Source organism: Thalassophryne amazonica, chromosome 18, assembly GCF_902500255.1.
Source record: "Thalassophryne amazonica chromosome 18, fThaAma1.1, whole genome shotgun sequence".
In the NCBI taxonomy this organism is placed as follows: Eukaryota; Metazoa; Chordata; class Actinopteri; order Batrachoidiformes; family Batrachoididae; genus Thalassophryne; species Thalassophryne amazonica.
This window is the reverse complement of record NC_047120.1, coordinates 18779360-18802271: the sequence shown is the minus strand read 5'-3', so window position 1 is coordinate 18802271 and position 22912 is coordinate 18779360. Positions and strand designations below refer to the sequence as shown.

Below are 22912 nucleotides of genomic sequence, written 5' to 3'. Positions count from 1 at the left end.
TGCTCCCAGATGTTTTCCTTTACTTCCATCTCCAGTTTCTTGCATACTTTCCAGTGGAGATACTGACAGATCTTATTGGGTCGGGATGTATAATGTCCGTCTGCCATAAGGATTTGGCATGCTGATGTTAGATGGTTTACACTCTCAACAGCTGTATGACAGAATTGGCATTCATCATTTTATGAAATCCCTGCCATTTTTTAAAGACATTTGTTAGGAGTCCCTGATCTTGTGCTCCAACTAGAATTCTTTCTCCATCAAAACCAAGTTCTCCATTTTTAAGCCAATGCATTGATCCAATGTTGTCAATGTATTCCTTCTCGAGTTCTTCTTGGAACCATCCAGCCCTTTTGTGCAGTTTCCATTGTTCTTTTTTGCTGTATTTTTCCCTAGTCTGTCTTGTGACTCTTGTGGCATGTGTCACATTGCTGCTTTCTCTCTCTTTTAAGAGTTCTCTGCTAAAGGTTTTTGCCAGTTTGATGAGTGAGGTTGTTTGGATAAAGTATTATTGTGATGATGTGCAACCTTTTTCATGACTTCTTCTTCAGAGCTCTTTAAGTATTGTCCAAAACCTATTATAGATGCTCTGGATGCCTGGCTGATTTCAACCCCTGGTTGATTTTAACCCCTCATATGGATTATCATGTGTCTGTTCAGACTGCTCTTTCGTCCAAATCTTTTACCACACTCAGAACACACAAATGGTTTTTGCCCTGTATGAATTATCATGTGTTTGTTTAGGTTGCTCTTTAGTGCAAATCTTTGACCACAATCAGAACAGACAAATGGTTTTTGCCCTGAATGAATTATCATGTGTCTGTTCAGGTTGCTCTTTAGTCCAAATCTTTGACCACACTTGGAACAGGCAAATGCTTTTTGACCTGTGTGAATTATCATGTGTGTGTTCAGGTGGCTCCTTAGTCCAAATCTTTGACCGCATACAAAACAGACAAATGCTTTTTGTCCTATATGAATTATCATGTGTCTGTTCAAAGTGCTCTTTCGTCCAAATCTTTGGCCACACTCAGAACAGGCAAATGGTTTTTGTCTTGTATGAATTATCACATGTGTGTACAGAGTGCTCTTTTGTAAAAATCTCTGACCACACTCAGAACAGACAAATGCTTTTTGTCCTGTATGAATTATCATGTGTCTGATCAGGGTACTCTTTCGTCCAAATCTTTGACCACACTCCGAACAGACAAATGCTTTTTGTCCTGTGTGAATTATCATGTGTTTGTTCAGGTTGCTCTTTAGTCCAAATCTCTGACCACACTCAGAACAGACAAATGCTTTTTGCCCAGTATGGATTATCATGTGTCTGTTCAGGTTGCTCTTTAGTCTAAATCTTTGACCACACTCAGAACAGACAAATGCTTTTTGCCCTGTATGAATTACCATGTGTTTGTCTAGGTTGCCCTTTAGTCCAAATCTTTGGCCACACCTCAGAACAGATGAAATGCTTTTGTCCTGTATGAATTATCATGTGTTGTTCAGGAGGTGCTCTTTAGTCCAAATCTTTTACCACACTCAGAACAGACAAATGCTTTTTGCCCTGTATGAATTATCATGTGTCTTTTCAGAGTGCCCTTTCGTCCAAATACTTGTCCACATTCAGAACAGTCAAATGTTTTTTGTTGTGTCTGAATTCTAATGCGTTTGTTCAGAGAAACCTTCTGTTTCTGTCTTTTACTCTGATCAGAACAGCTAAATGGTTTTCTGCTTGCTTGCCTCTCCTTTTGTTGCTCTGAGTTGTTCGTATGACCAGATGCTTTTCTATATTTAGCGTTTTTAAACTGTTTCTCATCTGTGTTGCCTGAACGAACAATACTGGTATTTTTTTGACAGTTAAAACTTGACCGAAATTTTCTGGTTTGTTTCCAGTCATAACTCTCATCAGTCTCAGTTCCAGAACTGTCTGAACTCCTGCCACTGGTATCTGGTTGTAAATGACTGTTTAGACCTGAGTTGCTGGCTGGTTGTGGTCCTCCATTGTCCTCTCCATCAGCTTCTGCTGTCAGTGTTCTGTGTACAGATGAGCTGCTGGCTACAGGCTCAGCCTCTGTGCTCTCATTACTTCGGCTTTGATGAAGCTGTGATGACTCTGGTTTTTCATCATTTTCATTCTTCACAGAGACGGCAGTGAAACCAAACTTGGTGAGATCTGCCTCCTCCAGCTGCTGAAGCTGCTCTCCCTGCTGACTTATCCACAGCTTCTCTTCTTCTTTAATGTCCTCCTGGTCAACACCCAGATTCCATTCCTGGTGTTCAGCGAGAATTTCTTCTTTAATCACCAACAACGGCTGCATGTCTTCAAAGAAACAAATGAACAATAAATGTTAGAACAACACTCATGAAAACTTGTTCAGCCTTATGTGCCTCGTGCCCTGCGGTCCTTGGATGCAGACTTGTTCTGTGTCTCAAGGGTTAAAAGAAGCCAGCAGGCTTCAGAGCCTTTTCTTGCCATGCTCATATCTTGTGAACAGGCTGCCTGTTGGAATTTGAATTGTGACTTTTCAAGACTATTTTTAAAACATATTTTCTATTGCTTGTAATTAGTTTTATGGTTTTTAAATCTTTTTTTCATTATTTCTGCTTATTGTACATATCATTTTGAGTTTTAAATTGTTTTTTAGGGGGGATATGGGGATCTACAATGTTTGTCTGCAGCTATGTTCAGCACTTTGATTTTTCTCTTCATTTAAAATGCTTTATAAATGCATTATTAGTACTTAAGGCAGCACAGTGGCTTAGTGGTTACCACTGTTGCCTCACAGCAAGAAAAAGGCCATGGGATCGGTTCCCTCCTGTGGCCTTTCTGTGCGGAGTTTGCATGTTCTCCCCGTGTCTGCATGGGTTCTCGCTGGGTGCTCCAGCTTCCTCCCATATCCAAAGACATGCATGTTAGGTGAATTGAAAACTTTAAATCAACCCCCCGTGTGTGTGCGGGTGTGAATGTGTTTGTCTATATGTGGTCCTTCAACACATTGGCGTACTGTCCAGGGTGTACCACGCCTTACGCCCCATGACTGCTGGGATAGGCTCAGGGTCCCCATGACCCTTAACTGGAGTAAGCACGTATCAAAAATGGATGGATGGATTATTATTATTTAAACAGCACTCGAAAAACATGTCAGAATTCATCAAACAGGACATGAACACATCTACAGTGACATTAAAATTAACTCATTAAAAATATATAAGCCAACTAATTAAATTAATATTTTGTAATGTTGCTGTTCGCAAAACCGCAACATTAATGGACTGCATTTCTACAGCACTTTTTACCATCTGTTACACATGCTCAAAGAGCTTTTGGCTGTTTATTCAACATCTATATATAGATGTTGAATGAACTTTCACTTTCAAACCTGTTTTCAATGTATTTTTTACCATAAGCATTTTTAAACATTTATTCAACATTGAATGAATGAATGAATGGATTTATTCGGCACACACACACACAAATCCGAAAGAACAGAAACATACAAATAACATGAATGTTATATAAACAACGCCTGTGAGTCTGAAAGGGTGTGGGCAGAAGCAAAGCTTATCAACGCCCACCCCTGCTAGTACAAGTCCAACAATTATAACAGTCATAATACCATAAACACAAATTCACAACACACTACATATCAACACACAGACATACACTTCAATATTCAATTACACTTCAATTCATGTATAAGTATATTATGTATATATATAAAGCGCCAAATCACAACAAAACTTGGCCCAAGTCACTCCACTCAAATAAGGGACCAACCTTGCCGACCCCCAGAGCAAGCACTAGGCAACTGTGGTGAGGAAAAACTCCCTCTTAGGAAGAAACCTCAAGCAGACCAGGCTCTAGGGGGTGACCCTCTGCTTGGGCCGTGCCATATATACCTATATACGTACATATATACGTTAACATACACACATACATATATATATATATACATTTATACACACACATATACACACTCACATATACACCTATATACATACCCACTAACACATAAATAAATATATATATACATATACCTACACATACATACCTATACACACACACATATATGTATATGTATATATATATATATATATATATATATATATATACACACACACACACACATACATGACAGGAAATACATACATACACGCGCATTTAGCCCGAAAAGGGGTGGGAAGAAGACGAGCTTATTTAATCCCACCCCCAAAACACCCATACATTATTACCACTACCGAGTGTGACCAATATTCCTTTTTTATTATTATGTAATTGATGTCATATATTAGTGATGAATATCTATAATAATAATAATAATTCCCACCATAATAGTTAGTAATAATGACAATAATAATATTATTATTATTGTCAATCAATTTTTTTTATTGATATTGCTGGTGTCATTCTTTGAGTCATTTTCATATGTCAATAAGTTCCCCACATTTATTCAGAGAATGACTATTTAGAAGAATTATTATTGTATGCGTCGATGGTAGTTCTGTCTCTCTATATTATATATGTAGATATACATCCACAAAATACACACATACATCACCTATACACACATGCATACACATACACACATATGTATACAAATATGTTTCACTTATCTTATTATTTTATTAATTTTATTACCTTAACTTTTTTATTAAATTTTTTTTCCCTTCCCCTCCCTCCCCATACGTCTTGTGTGTGGTGCATTAAACGATGCAAAGTATTTTGTAAACCTGCTGCCAGAGAGGGGACGCCCCGTGACACAGGTCCACCCTTTGCTGAATGTCCTAGGCTCTGCATTAAAAGACAAGGTTTTGGAGTGTACTGGCAGAAGGGGGAGACCTTCAAGCAACAGACCACCACTTGCCAACCCTGATCTGGTGATAGTGATGTAAGTGATGTAAGTGGGGGAAACAAGGAGGAAATAAAAAGAAAAGTATTTTTATGTATCAATAAATTGATATATGTACACATTTATATAAATTTAAATATATATATATATATATATATATATATATATATATGTATATATATATTTTTCCCACCTCTCTCTAAGTTATTACCATCGCCACCATACTTCTATTTGACTAACATTTTGACTACAGGATCTTGATGTATAAAAATAATACTTTTGACCATGGTTACGACACCAGCAATAACAGGTATTATGCAAATATGTTAACATATATTATATTAACAAACATATAGTAAGATTTTATTATTATTATTATTTTCTTTTTTAATAATATTATATTTTACAATTATGGCTATGAACTACAACCCCAATTCCAATGAAGTTGGGAGGTTGTGTAAAATGTAAATAAAAACAGAATACAATGATCTGAAAATTCTCTTCACCCTATATTCAATTGAATACACCACAAAGACAAGATATTTAATGTTCAAACTAATAAACTTTGTTATTTTTGTGCAAATATTTGCTCATTTTGAAATGGATGCCTGCAACATGTTTCAAAAAGTTGGGACGGGGCAACAAATGACTGGGAAAGTTGATGAATGCTCAAATAACACCTAATTGGAAACAGGTGAGTGTCACGATTGGGTATAAAAGGAGCATCCCCAAAAGGCTCAGCTGTTCACAAGCGAAGATGGGGCGAGGATCACCACTTTGTGAACAAATGCATGTAAAAAATAGTCCAACAGTTTAAGAACAATGTTTCTCAGTGTTCAATTGCAAGGAATTTAGGGATTCCATCATCTATAGTCCATAATCTAATCAGTAGATTCAGAGAATGTGAATAACTTTCTACACGCAAGTGGCAAGGCTGAAAACCAACACTGAATGCCCGTGACCTTCGATCCCTCAGGCAGCACTGCATTAAAAACCAACATTGTTGTGTAAAGGATCTTATCGCGTAGGCTCAGGAACACTTCAGAAAACCATTGTCAGTTAACACAGTTCGTTGCTACATCTACATGTGCAAGTTAAAACTCTACCATGCAAAGTGAAAGCCATACATCAACAACATGCAGAAACGCCACCACCTTCTCTGGGCCTGAGCTCATTTGAAATGGACAGACGCAAAGTGGAAAAGTGTGCTGTGGTCTGATGAGTCCACATTTCAAATTGTTTTTGGAAATCATGGGCGTTGTGTCCTCCGGACAAAAGAGGAAAAAGACCATCCAGATTGTTGCCAGTGCAAAGTTCAAAAGCCAGCATCTGTGATGGTATCGGGGTGTGCTAGTGCCCATGGCATGGGCAACTTACACATCTGTGATGGCACCATCAGTGCTGAAAGGTACATCCAGGTTTTGGAGCAACACATGCTGCCATCCAAGCAATGTCTTTTTCAGGGACATCCCTGCTTATTTCAGTAAGACAATGCCAAGCTACATTCTGCATGTGTTACAACAGCGTGGCTTCATAGTAAAAGAGTGCAGGTACTAGACTGGCCTGCCTGCAGTCCAGACCTGTCGCCCATTGAAAATGTGTGATGCATTATAAAATGCAAAATAGTGTCTAAGTTCCCAAATGCTTATTGAGTGTTGTTAGAAGGAAAGGTGATGTAACACGGTGGTAAACATACCACTGCCCCAGCTTTTTTGAAACATGTTGGAGGCATCCATTTCAAAATGAGCAATTACTTGCATAAAAACAATAAAGTTTATCAGTTTGAACATTAAATATCTTGTCTTTGTGGTGTATTCAACTGAATACAGGTTGAAGAGGATTTTCAAATTATTGTATTCTGTTTTTATTTACATTTTACACAATGTCCCAACTTCATTGGAATTGGGGTTGTATCTTTCCAACTTTGCTCAGCAGAGAGCCGCACCAAATCCCACAACACGTACATGGAGCAGAGCATATAATTATTATTTGCCTTTCCAGAAGGAACAGTAACTTCAGTTTCCAAACTACCGAACTGGGAGATATTAATGGTCCAGTCCATGCCATTGCACCGTGTTGTGGGCTTCCCCACAAAAAAGGCACATTAATGAGGAACAAATAAAAACTCCAGTGTGAAACGGTGGATGAATCTCGTTTCTGCCCACAACAACAGAGAAGAGTCCCATTTAGCGACTTTAAATCAGCAGAAAGATGAGTCACAATTGATATCTTTAAATGGCTTTGACAGAGGTTGAACAATAAATTGTGGACTCACTGAGTCTACAATCAACATAAAGAAATGATCATTTTCCCACTACACTCCCCCCAAAAACAACTTAACGGCCCAATTGCAGTGTAACGTTTTCAGGCAGAAGCATAATGGGCTGTTACTCTGTTACAACACGAGCGACAACCCTTGGCTTTGAAGAACATTGATGAATAAATTGTCAAATCAATAAAATCACGAGATGATGCCACAGTACAACGGCACTATGATGACAGTATAATGGTGCAGTGCTGTTATTCCATTGTCTGGGGAGAACCCCGGCTTAGTGTAAAAACTCTTATTTGCAAGATAAAGACACAGAATGGTAAGTGCACAAACAGGTGTTACCATTTTAATAATGCAATGTTACCAACCTATATCTCATAATATAATGCCATTAGGGACATTATAAGCTATTGCTAAGGACCCTTGGGCATAGGGTTAGGCTTCACTTGGAGCCAAGCAGCAGTCATTTGAGTAAAATAACACGTTTGTAACCAGAATCCAAATTTGTCAATTCATTTGAGAAAACACTATGTTCTAAACATAAATCCTTTGATTTCATAATTCCTGTTTATTAGATTTGACACCTAAATGGATCCCCTACAAAACAGTGCTAGTAATTTGTTTGTTTTATTGCTGGAACTTCTGGGAAATTCACATAATCAGGGATGTGGATGTCCCCCCAAATATTGTAGTCTCCATAGTAGCATACTCACAGAGAGGCAACACTAGGTGCAGGAATGATACCAATATATTTCACTAGAGTGTCTCAACCATGATCTAGAAATTGGAAGTGATATATTTATTTTTAGTGCCTCAAGAATGACAATTTGTGCCAAATGTAGGCTCCGTAGAGCCTTGTAGTCTCCGTAGTAGTAGCTCTATACTGGAATCACTTGTAAAACTATGATGGAGGTTTTACAGCAGAAATTTTGGTCCAGTTTTTTGACTCACATTATAGGACACAGAAATAACACAATTTCCAATGCTTTGGTGTGTAACGTTTTGGAATAAAAGAGTTCTTCACAAACCTAATGTAGTCTCCGTAGTACCTGTTTTTGTTCACAAGGATCAAGCACTCAGTCTGTCACCGAAAAAAATCTAAATGGTATTTGCTCATGAAATTCTGCATGAAGATCCCTTGGGATGTTGTTATCATTGTGAAACAAACTATTAAGCATTATACTGAATTTCATTTTTCGCCAAAAGTGAAACACTAGTGCAATTACCGAGAACTGTTATCTTACCTGTGCTACAGCCCACTTTGATGGGGTACATGTACAACCCCAATTCCAGTGAGGTTTGGACGTTGTGTGAAATGTAAATAAAAACAGAATACAATAATTTGCAAATCCTCTTCAACCTATATTCAATTGAAAACACCACAAAGACAAGATATTTAATGTTCAAACTGATAAACTTTATTGTTTTTGTGCAAATATTTGCTCATTTTGAAATGGATGCCTGCAACATGTTTCAATAAAGTTGGGATGGGGCAACAAAAGACAGGAAAATTGATGAATGCTCAAAGAACACCTGTTTGGAAACAGGTGAGTGTCATGATTGGGTATAAAAGGAGCATCCCCAAAAGGCTCAGCCATTCACAAGCAAAAATGGGGTGAGGATCACCGCTTTAACAACTGCATGAAAAAATAGTCCAACAGTTTAAGAACAAATGTTTCTCAGTATTCAATTGCAAGGAATTTAGGGATTCCATTCTACAGTCCATAATACAGTAGTGTTCAGAATAATAGTAGTGCTATGTGACTAAAAAGATTAATCCAGGTTTTGAGTATATTTCTTATTGTTACATGGGAAACAAGGTACCAGTAGATTCAGTAGATTCTCACAAATCCAACAAGACCAAGCATTCATGATATGAACACTCTTAAGGCTATGAAATTGGGCTACGATTAGTAAAAAAAAAGTAGAAAAGGGGGTGTTCACAATAATAGTAGTGTGGCATTCAGTCAGTGAGTTCATCAATTTTGTGGAACAAACAGGTGTGAATCAGGTGTCCCCTATTTAAGGATGAAGCCAGCATCTGTTGAACATGCTTTTCTCTTTGAAAGTCTGAGGAAAATGGGACGTTCAAGACATTGTTCAGAAGAACAGCGTAGTTTGATTAAAAAGTTGATTGGAGAGGGGAAAACTTATACGCAGGTGCAAAAAATTATAGCTGTTCTTCTACAGTGATCTCCAATGCTTTAAAATGGACAAAAAAAAAAAAAAAAAAAAACAGAGACATGTGGAAGAAAACGGAAAACAACCATCAAAATGAACAGAAGAATAACCAGAATGGCAAAGGCTCACCCATTGATCAGCTCCAGGATGATCAAAGACAGTCTGGAGTTACCTGTAAGTGCTGTGACAGTTAGAAGACGCCTGTGTGAAGCTAATTTATTTGCAAGAATCCCCTGCAAAGTCCCTCTGTTAAATAAAAGACATGTGCAGAAGAGGTTGCAATTTGCCAAAGAACACATCAACTGGCCTAAAGAGAAATGGAGGAATATTTTGTGGACTGATAAGAGCAAAATTGTTCTTTTTGGGTCCAAGGGCCGCAGACAGTTTGTGAGACGACCCCCAAACTCTGAATTCAAGCCACAGTTCACAGTGAAGACAGTGAAGCATGGTGGTGCAAGCATCATGATATGGTCATGTTTCTCCTACTATGGTGTTGGGCCTATATATCGCATACCAGGTATCATGGATCAGTTTGGATATGTCAAAATACTTGAAGAGGTCATGTTGCCTTATGCTGAAGAGGACATGCCCTTGAAATGGGTGTTTCACAAGACAATGACCAAAAGCACACTAGTAAATGAGCAAAATCTTGGTTCCAAACCAACAAAATTAATGCCTCGCAGATGTGAAGAAATCATGAAAAACTGTGGTTATACAACTAAATACTAGTTTAGTGATTCACGGGATTGCTAAAAAAGCAGTTTGAACATAATAGTTTTGAGTTTGTAGCGTCAACAGCAGATGCGACTATTATTGTGAACACCCCCTTTTCTCTTTTTTTTTTACTAATAGTCCAATTTCATAGCCTTAAGAGTGTGCATATCATGAATGTTTGGTCTTGTTGGATTTGTGGGAATCTACTGAATCTACTGGTACCTTGTTTCCCATGTAACAATAGGAAATATACTCAAAACCTGGATTAATCTTTTTAGTCACATAGCACTACTATTATTCTGAACACTACTGTATAATCAGAAGATTCAGAGAATCTAGAAAACTTTCCACACGTAAGCCACAAGGCTGAAAACCAACACTGAACACCCGTGACCGATCCCTCTGGCGGGACTGCATTAAAAACCAACATCACTGGGCTCAGGAACACTTCAGAAAACCATTGTCAGTTAACACCGTTCGTCACTACATCTACAAGTGCAAGTTAAAACTCTACCATGCAACGCGAAAGCCATACATCAACAATATCCAGAAACGCTGCCGCCTTCTCTGAATTGGAATTCTTTGAAATGGACAGACGCAAAGTGGAAAAGTGTGCTGTGGTCTGATGCGTCGACATATCAAATTCTTTTGGGAAATCATGGACATCGTGTCCTCCGGACTAAAGAGGTAAAAGACTATCCAGATTGTTACCAGTGCAAAGTTCAAAAGCCAGCATCTGTGATGGTATGGGGGTGTCTTAGTGCCCATGGCATGGGCAACTTACACATCTGTGATGGCACCATCAATGCCGAAAGGTACATCCAGGTTTTGGAACAACATATGCAGCTATACAAGCAATGTCTTTTTCAGGGACACCGCTGCTTATTTCAGCAAGACAATGCCAAGCCACATTCTGCACGTGTTACAACAGCGTGGCTTTGTAGTAAAAGAGTGTGGGTACTAGACTGGCCTGCAGCAGTCCAGACCTGTCGCCCATTGAAAATGTGTGGCGCATTATAAAGTGCAAAATACGACAACGGAGACCCCAGACTGTTGAACAACTGAATTCGTACATCAAGCAAGAATGGGAAAGAATTCCACCTACAAAGCTTCAACAAGTTGTCAGTTCCCAAATGCTTACTGAGTGTTGTTAGAAGGAAAGGTGATGTAACACAGTGGTAAATATACCTCTGTCCCAGCTTTTTTTTTAAACATGTTGCAGGCATCCATTTCAAATGAGCAAATATGTGCACAAAAACAATAGTTCATCAGTTTGAACATTAAATATCTCTGTGGTGTATTCAACTGAATATAGGTTGGAGAGGATTTGCAAATCACTGTATTCTGTTTTTTTTTTGCATTTTACACAACGCCCCAACTTCATTGGAATTGGGGTTGTAACTATAGTTACGTGCATCACTTCTAAACTGGTGATGCTTCCCGGCCTGACCAGAAGATGGTTGCTAGCACCACTCATGCTAACAAGATCAAGCTGTCTACAGTAAGGATAGGACTAAACGGAGGATGTAATTCAGTGCTGGAAGGAACACTTTGAGGAACTCCTACATCAGAGTGGAGTGCCGTCTATAGTAGGGGGAGAGCTGGAAGCTGATGGGGGCTTATCATCAATTTCCCTGGTGGAAGTCACTGAGGTCGTCAAATAACTCTGCAGTGGCAAAGCCCCAGGGGTTGATGAGATCTGTCCAGAAATGCTGAAGGTTCTGGATGTGGAGGGACTTGGATGAGACATCTCTTAAACATTGCATTGAGGTCTGGGGCAGTGCCTAAGGAGTAGGAAACTGGGATGGTGGTCCCCATATTTAAAAAAGGGAACCGGAGAGTGTGTGCCAATTACAGTGGCATCACACTACTCAGCCTCCCTGGTAAAGTCTACTCCAGGGTGCTGGAAAGGAGGGTTCGGCCTATAGTCAAACTTCTGATTGAGGAGGAACAATGCGGGTTCCATCTCGGTAGTGAACAACCAAGCAGCAGTTCACTCTCACAAGGATCCTGCAGGGGGCCTGGGAGTATGCCCATCCAGTCTACATGCGTTTTGTGGACTTGGAGAAGGCATATGATTGGGCACCCCGGGAGATACTGTAGGAGGTGCTGCGGGAGTATAAAATGAGGGGTTCCCTTTCTCAGGGCCATCCAATCTCTGTACTCACAAAGCAAGAGCTGTGTTTGGGTGCTTCGCAGTAAATCAGACTTGTTTCCGGTGGGGGTTGGCCTCTGCCAGCGCTGCGCCTTGTCACAAATCCTGTTTGTGATATTCATGGACATGATGTCGAGGCGTAGTCATGGAGAGGAGGGATTCCAGTTTGGTGGGCTGAGGGTCTCATTGCTGCTTTTGGAGATGATGTGGTCCTGTTGGCTTCATCGGCCTGTGACCGTCAACTCTGCCTACTCCAGGTAGGGAATGCGGTCTTGTCCCAAGTGAAAGAGTTCAAGTACCTCTGAGTCTTGTTCACGAGTGAGGGGACAATCAAGTGAGACTGGCTGGAGAATTGGCGCAGCAGGAGCAGTGATGCATTCACTGCACCGTACTATTTTAATGAAAAGGGAGATGAGCCAAAAGGAGAGCTCTCAATCTACTGGTCAGTCTTCATTCCTACTCTCACCTATGGTCACGAGGGTTGGGTCATGTCCGAAAGAACTAGATCATGGGTACAACTGTAAGTATGTGGTGTATTATTTTTAAAATAACTATAAATTAAAGATACATGTAGAGGGGAAATCTCTCTATATGTGTTTCCTCAGGAGGATGGCTGGTGTCTCCCTGAGAGATAAGGTGAGAAGCTCGGTCATTCGTGGGGAGCCACTGCTCCTTCGTGTTGAAAGGAGCGAGCTGAGGTGGTTCAAGCATCTGGTAAGGATGCCCCCTGGGCGCCTCCCTAGGGAAGTGTTCCAGGCAGGTCCATCTGGGAGGAGACACCAGGGAAGAACCAGGATTAGGTGGAGAGATTATATTATACACTGGCCTGGGAACGCCTCGGGAACCAGAGGTGGTCAATGTGGCCCGGGAAATGGGAAGTTTGGGGCCCCCTGCTGGAGCCGTTGCCCCTGCGACCCAATCCCAGAAAAGCAACTGAAGATAAGTGAGTGTTTCTGTGACTAAACTTCCATCATGGCCTCTCTTTCTCTCGCTCTCTCTTTTGCAAACCGACACATTTACACCATTCAGACTGACACGGCACACCAGGTAGCAAAGCCGGCTATTAATGCTACCAAGTTACCAAGGAAAAGGAGGAAAATATTTCACCATTTTAGCAATGTGTTATAAAGTATCAGTAACACAAACAAAGCTGAATGAACAAACCTGTTCTGGAGAAGAGATTTGGAGAATTAACAACAGCATCCAGCCCTTTACCTCTTTTGTTCTGTTCTTTTAAATGACACATTTCTTCTTCATGGTCTGCGATCATTCCTTCATCAGCAGTTGTTAGCTGTAGTTTCAACATGTCCCTCAGCTGCTGGACTTCAGACATGTTTGTAGAAAGACTTTAAAACATACAAAAGAAAGAGAGAGTCAATGACCAAGTGGAGGAAACACTAAAAACAGGCAGATTTAATCATCTGCTGCTGCTCTGCTGCCCAAGCTGACCAATCACAAGTGTGAGACAACACGGAAATGTCCCTATGCTGGGACAGACTTCCTAAAACAGGAGACACTAATCCTGATCCCAAAGATCCTTCCGTACCTCCTGCAACCAGCTGATGAGAAAGAGAGAGCGAGAGTTGATGTCCTTAAGATGTTTGTTTAAATCAAACTAAGATGAGATTTGCAGGACCAGCGCTCCCCCCGCCTGCTTAAACTTGATTTCTGCTCGTGCGCAGAGAATTCCTGCTCGCTTGCTTGAAATTTATGGCACTATGGGGGCAGGATTATGGCATTATGTGGGAGGGAACCAGGTTGGCACTGGCTCTGCTGTGATTGGCCATCTCTGGAGAGCGAGGTTTGATTGACAGCCCTCCTCTCTGATGCGGAAGTCAGTCGGAGACAACAGCGTTAAACGATTATCACCTCGTTTCTGCTTAAAACTTCACTCCAGTCATCATCTATATCAGTGACAGATCTCTGAAGCTTCAGGATTATTCATTCAATCATTCATTCATCTTCTACTGCTTAGTCATGACCGGGCTGGAGCCTATCCCAGCAGACATAGAGCGAGAGGCGGGATACACACAGGACAGGATGCCAGTCTGTCGCAGGGCCACAAACAGACAAACAAACACATACACACCCACACACACACCTACGGACAATTTAAAGATTCCAATCCACCTAACCCGGATGTGTTTGGATGTGGGAGGAAACCGGAGCACCCGAAGGAAACCCACACAAACATGGGGAGAACATGCAAACTCCACACAGAAAGGCCACAGGAATTGAACCCACGACCTTCTCGCTGTGAGGCAACAGTGGTAACCACTAAGCCACCGTGCTGCCTAAATTCAGGATTATTTCATAACAAATTACAGAAAGTCCTAAAAATCACATTGTGACACCGGCGCATCTGCAGACTGAGTCTGGACACCCAAACCGATCAAATGGAATAATGTAATTATTAACCATCAGATGACAAATTAAAACCTCTTAAATCACATGCAAACCATGACGCCACCACCTCCCTGAAGGAGACAACAGCATCTCCTTAAACAAACAAAAAAATTATTTATTTATCAAGTCCAAACAAAACAGGTCCTGTACAAAATCCTGAAATGCTGCATACATGAAAATACAAATACAGGAACATAAGGGGCTTATTGAATATTATTTACAAATAATAAAAGAAAAGAAAATATAGGGCAACCAAACATTTCCAAATCAGATTTGTCTATAAAAGCAACTACTTTTAAAACATTATTGATTAAATCAATAATAGAGATTTATTATTAAGTTTAAACTAGTTTATCCAGTGAGTAATGTTTGGTTTTGTCTTCAAAAAAACAACATTTGTGTATGTAATGTTTGCTTAGTAAAATTATATTATTAATACCAAAGTCATTACAGTTACTTAACAACTGTCTCAAAAAACTGCCTAAAAGAGATTATATTCTTAAAGATTTTGGAAAGGAGGAAATACAAAGGATTAGATGTAAATATTTAACATTTCCAGTCTCATAAAAGATGAAAGAACTCCAACTGAAAATTACTAACAAAATTTATCCAACTAACGAGTTTTTAAAACAGAGATTCCAAATGGATGTTGGTAACTGACTGGTCCCTTTTCTGTTGCTTATACTGTTGCTTCTGTTGTAAATTAATAAAATATCAAATGACAAGGATCTATTTTAGCCATTATATAAAACAAATAATGAATGTTTTTACATTCTTTCAATGGAACGAATATTTAATTTGGTGAAAGCTGGAACACAATTCATAATTCATTTTATTGCGTAAAATATTTGTATACATGATTGTATATAACGACACATCATAACAAATCATAACATAATAAAAACAGCTACTAAAATTTTAAAATCTGGTGGCATTCATTATACTGTAATACCGATCATAATTTGGTTTAAAAATATCTGTACTCGAGGATAAGACCACTTCAGGTGGCAAACTATTCCAAATCTTTACTGCTCGGTTACTAAAGAAATTTTTTCTCACATTCAATCTAGATCTATTAACTTCCAAGAACAAAGCATTCAACTCGGCAAATGGTTTGTTCCAGCTTTCACCTCATGAAATATTCGTACCATTGAACTCACAAACATTCCTTATTTGTATAATAACGTCACCCATAAGCAAAAAAAAAACGTTATTTACCTGATAACCAGCAACCAACAACAGAAGACAAAGAACAGTCCCCTCCTCCTCCGCGCACGCGGAAAAGAAGGCGGGCATCAGCAGCGAGTTCCTTCATTTCATTGGCTTCATTAGCTGAGAGCGTTTTGCACTGAGCACGTCCCGCCTCCTTCTTTGGTACGGTGCTCATTTTTATTGCATATTTATTTTTGTCGCTTAAAATTCTATTCATAAATAGGTTTTAGCTCACCTGTTAATAAGTGTTTTTTCACTGACACCCGAAATTAAAGCAGAACGGCAATAAAAAAAAAAAAAAATGAACGTCCCAAGCGTCACAGCTCTGGCCGGACGTGACGTACTTTGCTGCTGCGTACCTGCTAGCTGACAATCGGCTCTCTCCTAGCCTGTGATTGATTGGCGGCCGAGACGCTTACGTCAGCCTCATGTTGATGTGACGCGAACGCTGCTCTCCTATTGGTCGTTTCGGAGTTGAAATCTCACGCCAAAATGGTGGCCCGTTTTTTTTTTGTTTTTTTTTAAAGCCAATCAGAGGCGAAAAGGGCGGAACCTTCCACCCCCCCCCCCTTGTTTTTTTATTATTAATAGAGAACAGAGAACAATGAACAGAAATACAAATTCTCATTGAGGATGTCATAACTACAAATTATAAGATAAGGGGGCGCAAAATAATAAATCAAATAAATACAGAACAGAGGAACAAATTCATACAATGTAAGACTTAAATTTTTTGAGAACTGATGTGAGATTACTCTAGTAGATTTCCAGTTTTCAATCTACTTAATGAAGAATAGTATAATTTAAATTCACTCATGAAACAGGGGAAAGAGGGCTTAATGCCTCTACACTTACTACAATGAATGTGATATTTTGATAACACTATAATTACATTTATGGCATCAGAAAAGGCAGAGTCCAAGTTTTCCACATAAAATAAAATGGCATCAATATCAAAAGAAGGAATATTGACTTTGAGATTAATCCAGTTTCTAATGTCCGTCCAGAAACGCTGTGTATGTTGACATGAAAAAAACAAATGCTTCAAGGATTCATCATAAGATTTACAAAAGACACACAGGTCAACATAAAACTTAAATCTCCTTTTAAGAAACACAGATACAGGATATATGTTATTATTTTGAATGAGTCTCCTTTACTTTGGGAGATATAGGCCATTTGACAAATTTGTAATATGCAAATGTCATTATAGTTTTAGAATTAGTATTATAAAAGAATATCTGTTGTATTCATGATATATCCTTTGTCTCATCCCATCATCAATAATCTTATTGCTACATCAATTGCCTGCGAATATACAATGATATTTTTAATTAATTGAATCAATGCTAAAGGAATTGCTTTACACACTTTCTTAAAATCATTGTAACGACTAGAATGGTGTTTTTCAGCAAAGGATGAGAAATTCAAAAGATTTCCATGACTATCTAGAAGATCCTTTACAAAAATATTACCTTTCTCATACCAATCTTTTATAAATATTGACTTCCTGCCAGCTGTGATCACCCTGTTATTCCATAAGATGAACCCATGAGGAGAGAAATTTTGTTGAAACATCATTTTCCAGAAGTGAAGAATTTGTTTGTGAAAGTTTGATAGTTTAACAGGAATCTTACTAATTTCAAAGTCGCATTTAATAGAAATTCTATTCCACCCAGCTGTTTAAAAATTGAATAAGGAATATTAAACCACATTAAATCTTGTTGGTTGATAAAGGTTTTTAGCCATTTGGTCCTAAATGTACCAATCATGGCTTCAAAATCCAGTGCATTAATGCCACCTTCCTGGAATCTTTTAACTAACTGAGACCTTTTAATATAATGAGTCTTGTTTTTCCACAAAAACAAAAAAATAATTGAATTAGCTTTCTTTATATTTTGTTGTGATATAAACATAGACAACCTTGGAAATGCCATCTGCTTTGGTCAACAAGTTTCTTCCAAAAATAGTCAAGTCTCTTGTCAATCAGTGGCTAAGACTTTTTTCATATCTACTAAATGATCTGATATGTTAACTTCTTCTCTTCTAATTATATTTTTAAATACTAATATTCATAAATATTTCATTTCATTTTCCACCCTGATTGATGAAATGTTTTAATGTATACAATTATGAATGGGAAGAATCTCACATTTTCTATTGTTAAGTCCTAAACCTGAGGCCTTGGAGAATAATGAAATTATATTAAGGGCTCTCCAAACCATTATCTTATTTTTTTAAAAAACAATACTGTATCATCAACAAACTGACTTATCTTGTATTCTTTGTCAAAAATATTAATTCCCTGCAATTCAGGACTATTAATAATTCGAAGGGCTAACAATTAGTCAAAATGAACAATTTGGGAGAAATGGGGCAGCCCTGACGAATACCTCGCCGGATCTTAAATCTTGAAGTAAGCCCCGGATTTAAGGAAACTGAGCTGTAGATATCACTGTAAAACATCTTAATTAATGCACAAAAATTACCCTCAAAGCCCAAAAACTTTAGAGCATTTAACAGAAAGGCATGTTCAATCATGTTGAATGCCTTGTAAAAATCAAGGAACAACATCAAGCTGTCATTGTCAATAAAATCAGAATAATCTAACAAGTCAAACGCTAATCTAATATAATTATGTATGTTCCTCCCTTTAACAAAGGCTGATTGACATTCATCAATTATATCTTTTAGTCCTCTATTAAGCCGGTCAGCAAAGACATGAGCTAAGATTTTATAATCTGTGCATAGCAGAATAATAGGTCTCCAATTATCTAAAAGGTGTATATCTTTATTGGGTTTTGGATTACTTTATTAGACTCTGTGTTTAGAAAAATAGAGCAATTCAGATTTGAGTAATTAGATTTGTACAAGTTGCAATAAAAATTTTGTATTTCACTATCAATTTGGTTTCCGTTTTCAGAGATAGATCCGTTTATATTCAATTTAGTAATCTTTTTCTTTAATTGCCTATGTTTTTCAAGGTAAAAAAAATATGAAGTATTTTTTCCCCCTTCTTCAAACCAGCGAGCAAGTGAACACACAAAGGCACCCTTAGCTTTATCTAGATATAAATGATCTAGTTCAGTCTGCAGTTTATTCAATTCAACAAGTTCCTCAGGTGACAAATCAGTCTTTCCACAAAGATTATTTATGTTAGTAACAATATTAAGTTGTTTTTGTTTTTTAAGTTGAGACAGTTTTTTTACATGTACGAATTGCCAGTTCTTTTATTTTAAATTTAAACCACTCCCGTTTACTTACAGAAAACATTTCCAAGGCACTGATCTATGCTACCAGTTGTCTGACAACTTTTCAGAAACCAGAATTCTCCAAGAGTGTTATTGAATTTCCAAATATGAGTGGGATCAGGATCTGAACTTGAAAACAAAAAAGATATAGAAATAGCAGAATGATCGGTTAAATGTGAAGTGTGTAACATTAAATCGGTGTGTAACTTTGCAAAAACAATGTCGGACTCTGTTGTTTTCTCTGGGCCCCTCCCCAATCAGACCGGGAGTGACATGTTTAGCCGCATGTTCTCCTTGAATTGCTGGCTGTCTGAGTGGTGTCCAAAAAATGAGGTGGGCTTCATTGATAATTGGCAAAGCTTCTGGGGAAAACCTGGTCTTGTTAGGAGAGACGGCATCCATCCCACTTTAGATGGAGCAGCTCTCATTTCTAGAAATCTGGCCAATTTTCTTGGATCCTCCAAACTGTGACTGTCTAGCGTTGGGACCAGGAGGCAGAGCTGTGGTCTTATACACCTCTCTGCAGCTTCTCTCCCCCTGCCATCCCCTCATTACCCCATCCCCGTAGAGACGGTGCCTGCTTCCAGACCACCAATAACCAGCAAAAATCTATTTAAGCAAAAAAATTCAAAAAGAAAAAATAATATAGCACCTTCAACTGCACCACAGACTAAAACAGTTAAATGTGGTCTATTAAACATTAGGTCTCTCTCTTCTAAGTCCCTGTTGGTAAATGATATAATAATTGATCAACGTATTGATTTATTCTGCCTAACAGAAACCTGGTTACAGCAGGATGAATATGTTAGTTTAAATGAGTCAACACCCCCGAGTCACACTAACTGTCAGAATGCTCGTAGTACGGGCCGGGGCGGAGGATTAGCAGCAATCTTCCATTCCAGCTTATTAATTAATCAAAAACCTAGACAGAGCTTTAATTCATTTGAAAGCTTGTCTCTTAGTCTTTTCCATCCAAATTGGAAGTCCCAAAAACCAGTTTTATTTGTTATTATCTATCGTCCACCTGGTCGTTACTGTGAGTTTCTCTGTGAATTTTCAGACCTTCTGTCTGACTTAGTGCTTAGCTCAGATAAGATACTTATAGTGGGCGATTTTAACATCCACACAGATGCTGAGAATGACAGCCTCAACACTGCATTTAATCTATTATTAGACTCTATTGGCTTTGCTCAAAAAGTAAATGAGTCCACCCACCACTTTAATCATATCTTAGATCTTGTTTTGACTTATGGTATGGAAATAGAAGACTTAACAGTATTCCCTGAAAACTCCCTTCTGTCTGATCATTTTTTAATAACATTTACATTTACCCTGATGGACTACCCTGCAGTGGGGAATAAGTTTCATTACACTAGAAGTCTTTCAGAAAGCGCTGTAACTAGGTTTAAGGATATGATTCCTTCTTTATGTTCTCTATTGTCATATACCAACACAGAGCAGAGTAGCTACCTAAACTCTGTAAGGGAGTTAGAGTATCTCGTCAATAGTTTTACATCCTCATTGAAGACAACTTTGGATGCTGTAGCTCCTCTGAAAAAGAGAGCTTTAAATCAGAAGTGTCTGACTCCGTGGTATAACTCACAAACTCGTAGCTTAAAGCAGATAACCCGTAAGTTGGAGAGGAAATGGCGTCTCACTAATTTAGAAGATCTTCACTTAGCCTGGAAAAAGAGTTTGTTGCTCTATAAAAAAGCCCTCCGTAAAGCTAGGACATCTTTCTACTCATCACTAATTGAAGAAAATAAGAACAACCCCAGGTTTCTTTTCAGCACTGTAGCCAGGCTGACAAAGAGTCAGAGCTCTATTGAGCTGAGTATTCCATTAACTTTAACTAGTAATGACTTCATGACTTTCTTTGCTAACAAAATTTTGACTATTAGAGAAAAAATTACTCATAACCATCCCAAAGATGTATCGTTATCTTTGGCTGCTTTCAGTGATGCCGGTATTTGGTTAGACTGTTTCTCTTCGATTGTTCTGTCTGAGTTATTTTCATTAGTTACTTCATCCAAACCATCAACATGTTTGTTAGACCCCATTCCTGCCAGGCTGCTCAAGGAAGTCCTACCATTATTTAATGCTTCAATCTTAAATATGATCAACTTATCTTTGTTAGTTGGCTATGTACCACAGGCTTTTAAGGTGGCAGTAATTAAACCATTACTTAAAAAGCCATCTCTTGACCCAGCTATTTTAGCTAATTATAGGCCAATCTCCAACCTTCCTTTTCTCTCAAAGATTCTTGAGAGGGTAGTTGTAAAACAGCTAACTGATCACCTGCAGAGGAATGGTCTATTTGAAGAGGTTCAGTCAGGTTTTAGAATTCATCATAGTACAGAAACAGCATTAGTGAAGGTTACAAATGATCTTCTTATGGCTTCGGACAGTGGACTTATCTCTGTGCTTGTTCTGTTGGACCTCAGTGCTGCTTTTGATACTGTTGACCATAAAATTTTATTACAGAGATTAGAGCATGTCATAGGTATTAAAGGCACTGCGCTGCGGTGGTTTGAATCATATTTGTCTAATAGATTACAGTTTGTTCATGTAAATGGGGAATCTTCTTCACAGACTAAAGTTAATTATGGAGTTCCACAAGGTTCTGTGCTAGGACCAATTTTATTCACTTTATACATGCTTCCCTTAGGCAGTATTATTAGACGGTATTGCTTAAATTTTCATTGTTACGCAGATGATACCCAGCTTTATCTATCCATGAAGCCAGAGGACACACACCAATTAGCTAAACTGCAGGATTGTCTTACAGACATAAAGACATGGATGACCTCTAATTTCCTGCTTTTAAACTCAGATAAAACTGAAGTTATTGTACTTGGCCCCACAAATCTTAGAAGCATGGTGTCTAACCAGATCTTTACTCTGGATGGCATTTCCCTGACCTCTAGTAATACTGTGAGAAATCTTGGAGTCATTTTTGATCAGGATATGTCATTCAAAGCGCATATTAAACAAATATGTAGGACTGCTTTTTTGCATTTACGCAATATCTCTAAAATCAGAAAGGTCTTGTCTCAGAGTGATGCTGAAAAACTAATTCATGCATTTATTTCCTCTAGGCTGGACTATTGTAATTCTTTATTATCAGGTTGTCCTAAAAGTTCCCTAAAAAGCCTTCAGTTAATTCAAAATGCTGCAGCTAGAGTACTGACGGGGACTAGCAGGAGAGAGCATATCTCACCCGTGTTGGCCTCTCTTCATTGGCTTCCTGTTAATTCTAGAATAGAATTTAAAATTCTTCTTCTTACTTATAAGGTTTTGAATAATCAGGTCCCATCTTATCTCAGGGACCTCGTAGTACCATATTACCCTAATAGAGCGCTTCGCTCTCAGACTGCAGGCTTACTTGTAGTTCCTAGGGTTTGTAAGAGTAGAATGGGAGGCAGAGCCTTCAGCTTTCAGGCTCCTCTCCTGTGGAACCAGCTCCCAATTCAGATCAGGGAGACAGATACCCTCTCTACTTTTAAGATTAGGCTTAAAACTTTCCTTTTCGCTAAGGCTTATAGTTAGGGCTGGATCGGGTGACCCTGGACTATCCCTTTGTTATGCTGCTTTAGACGTAGACTGTGGGGGGGTTCCCATGATGCACTGTTTCTTTCTCTTTTTGCTCTGTATGCATCACTCCGCATTTAATCATTAGTGATCGATCTCTGCCCCCCTCCACAGCATGTCTTTTTCCTGGTTCTTTCCCTCAGCCCCAACCAGTCTCAGCAGAAGACTGCCCCTCCCTGAGCCTGGTTCTGCTGGAGGTTTCTTCCTGTTAAGAGGGAGTTTTTCCTTCCCACTGTTGCCAAGTGCTTGCTCACAGGGGGTCGTTTTGACCGTTGGGGTTTTTCATGAT

General features: G+C 38.8%; 1 long non-coding RNA gene across 1 annotated transcript; it reads right to left on the bottom strand.

Annotated features, from left to right (window-relative positions):
• Positions 1–1607: 1607 nt before the first annotated feature.
• On the bottom strand, positions 1608–18301 carry LOC117530518. The gene is made up of 3 exons (XR_004566397.1): positions 18288–18301; positions 6273–6277; positions 1608–1776 (listed from the first exon to the last, which is right to left on the bottom strand). It is a non-coding gene; the product is annotated as an uncharacterized LOC117530518 (long non-coding RNA).
• Between the last annotated feature and the right edge of the window lie 4611 nt (positions 18302–22912).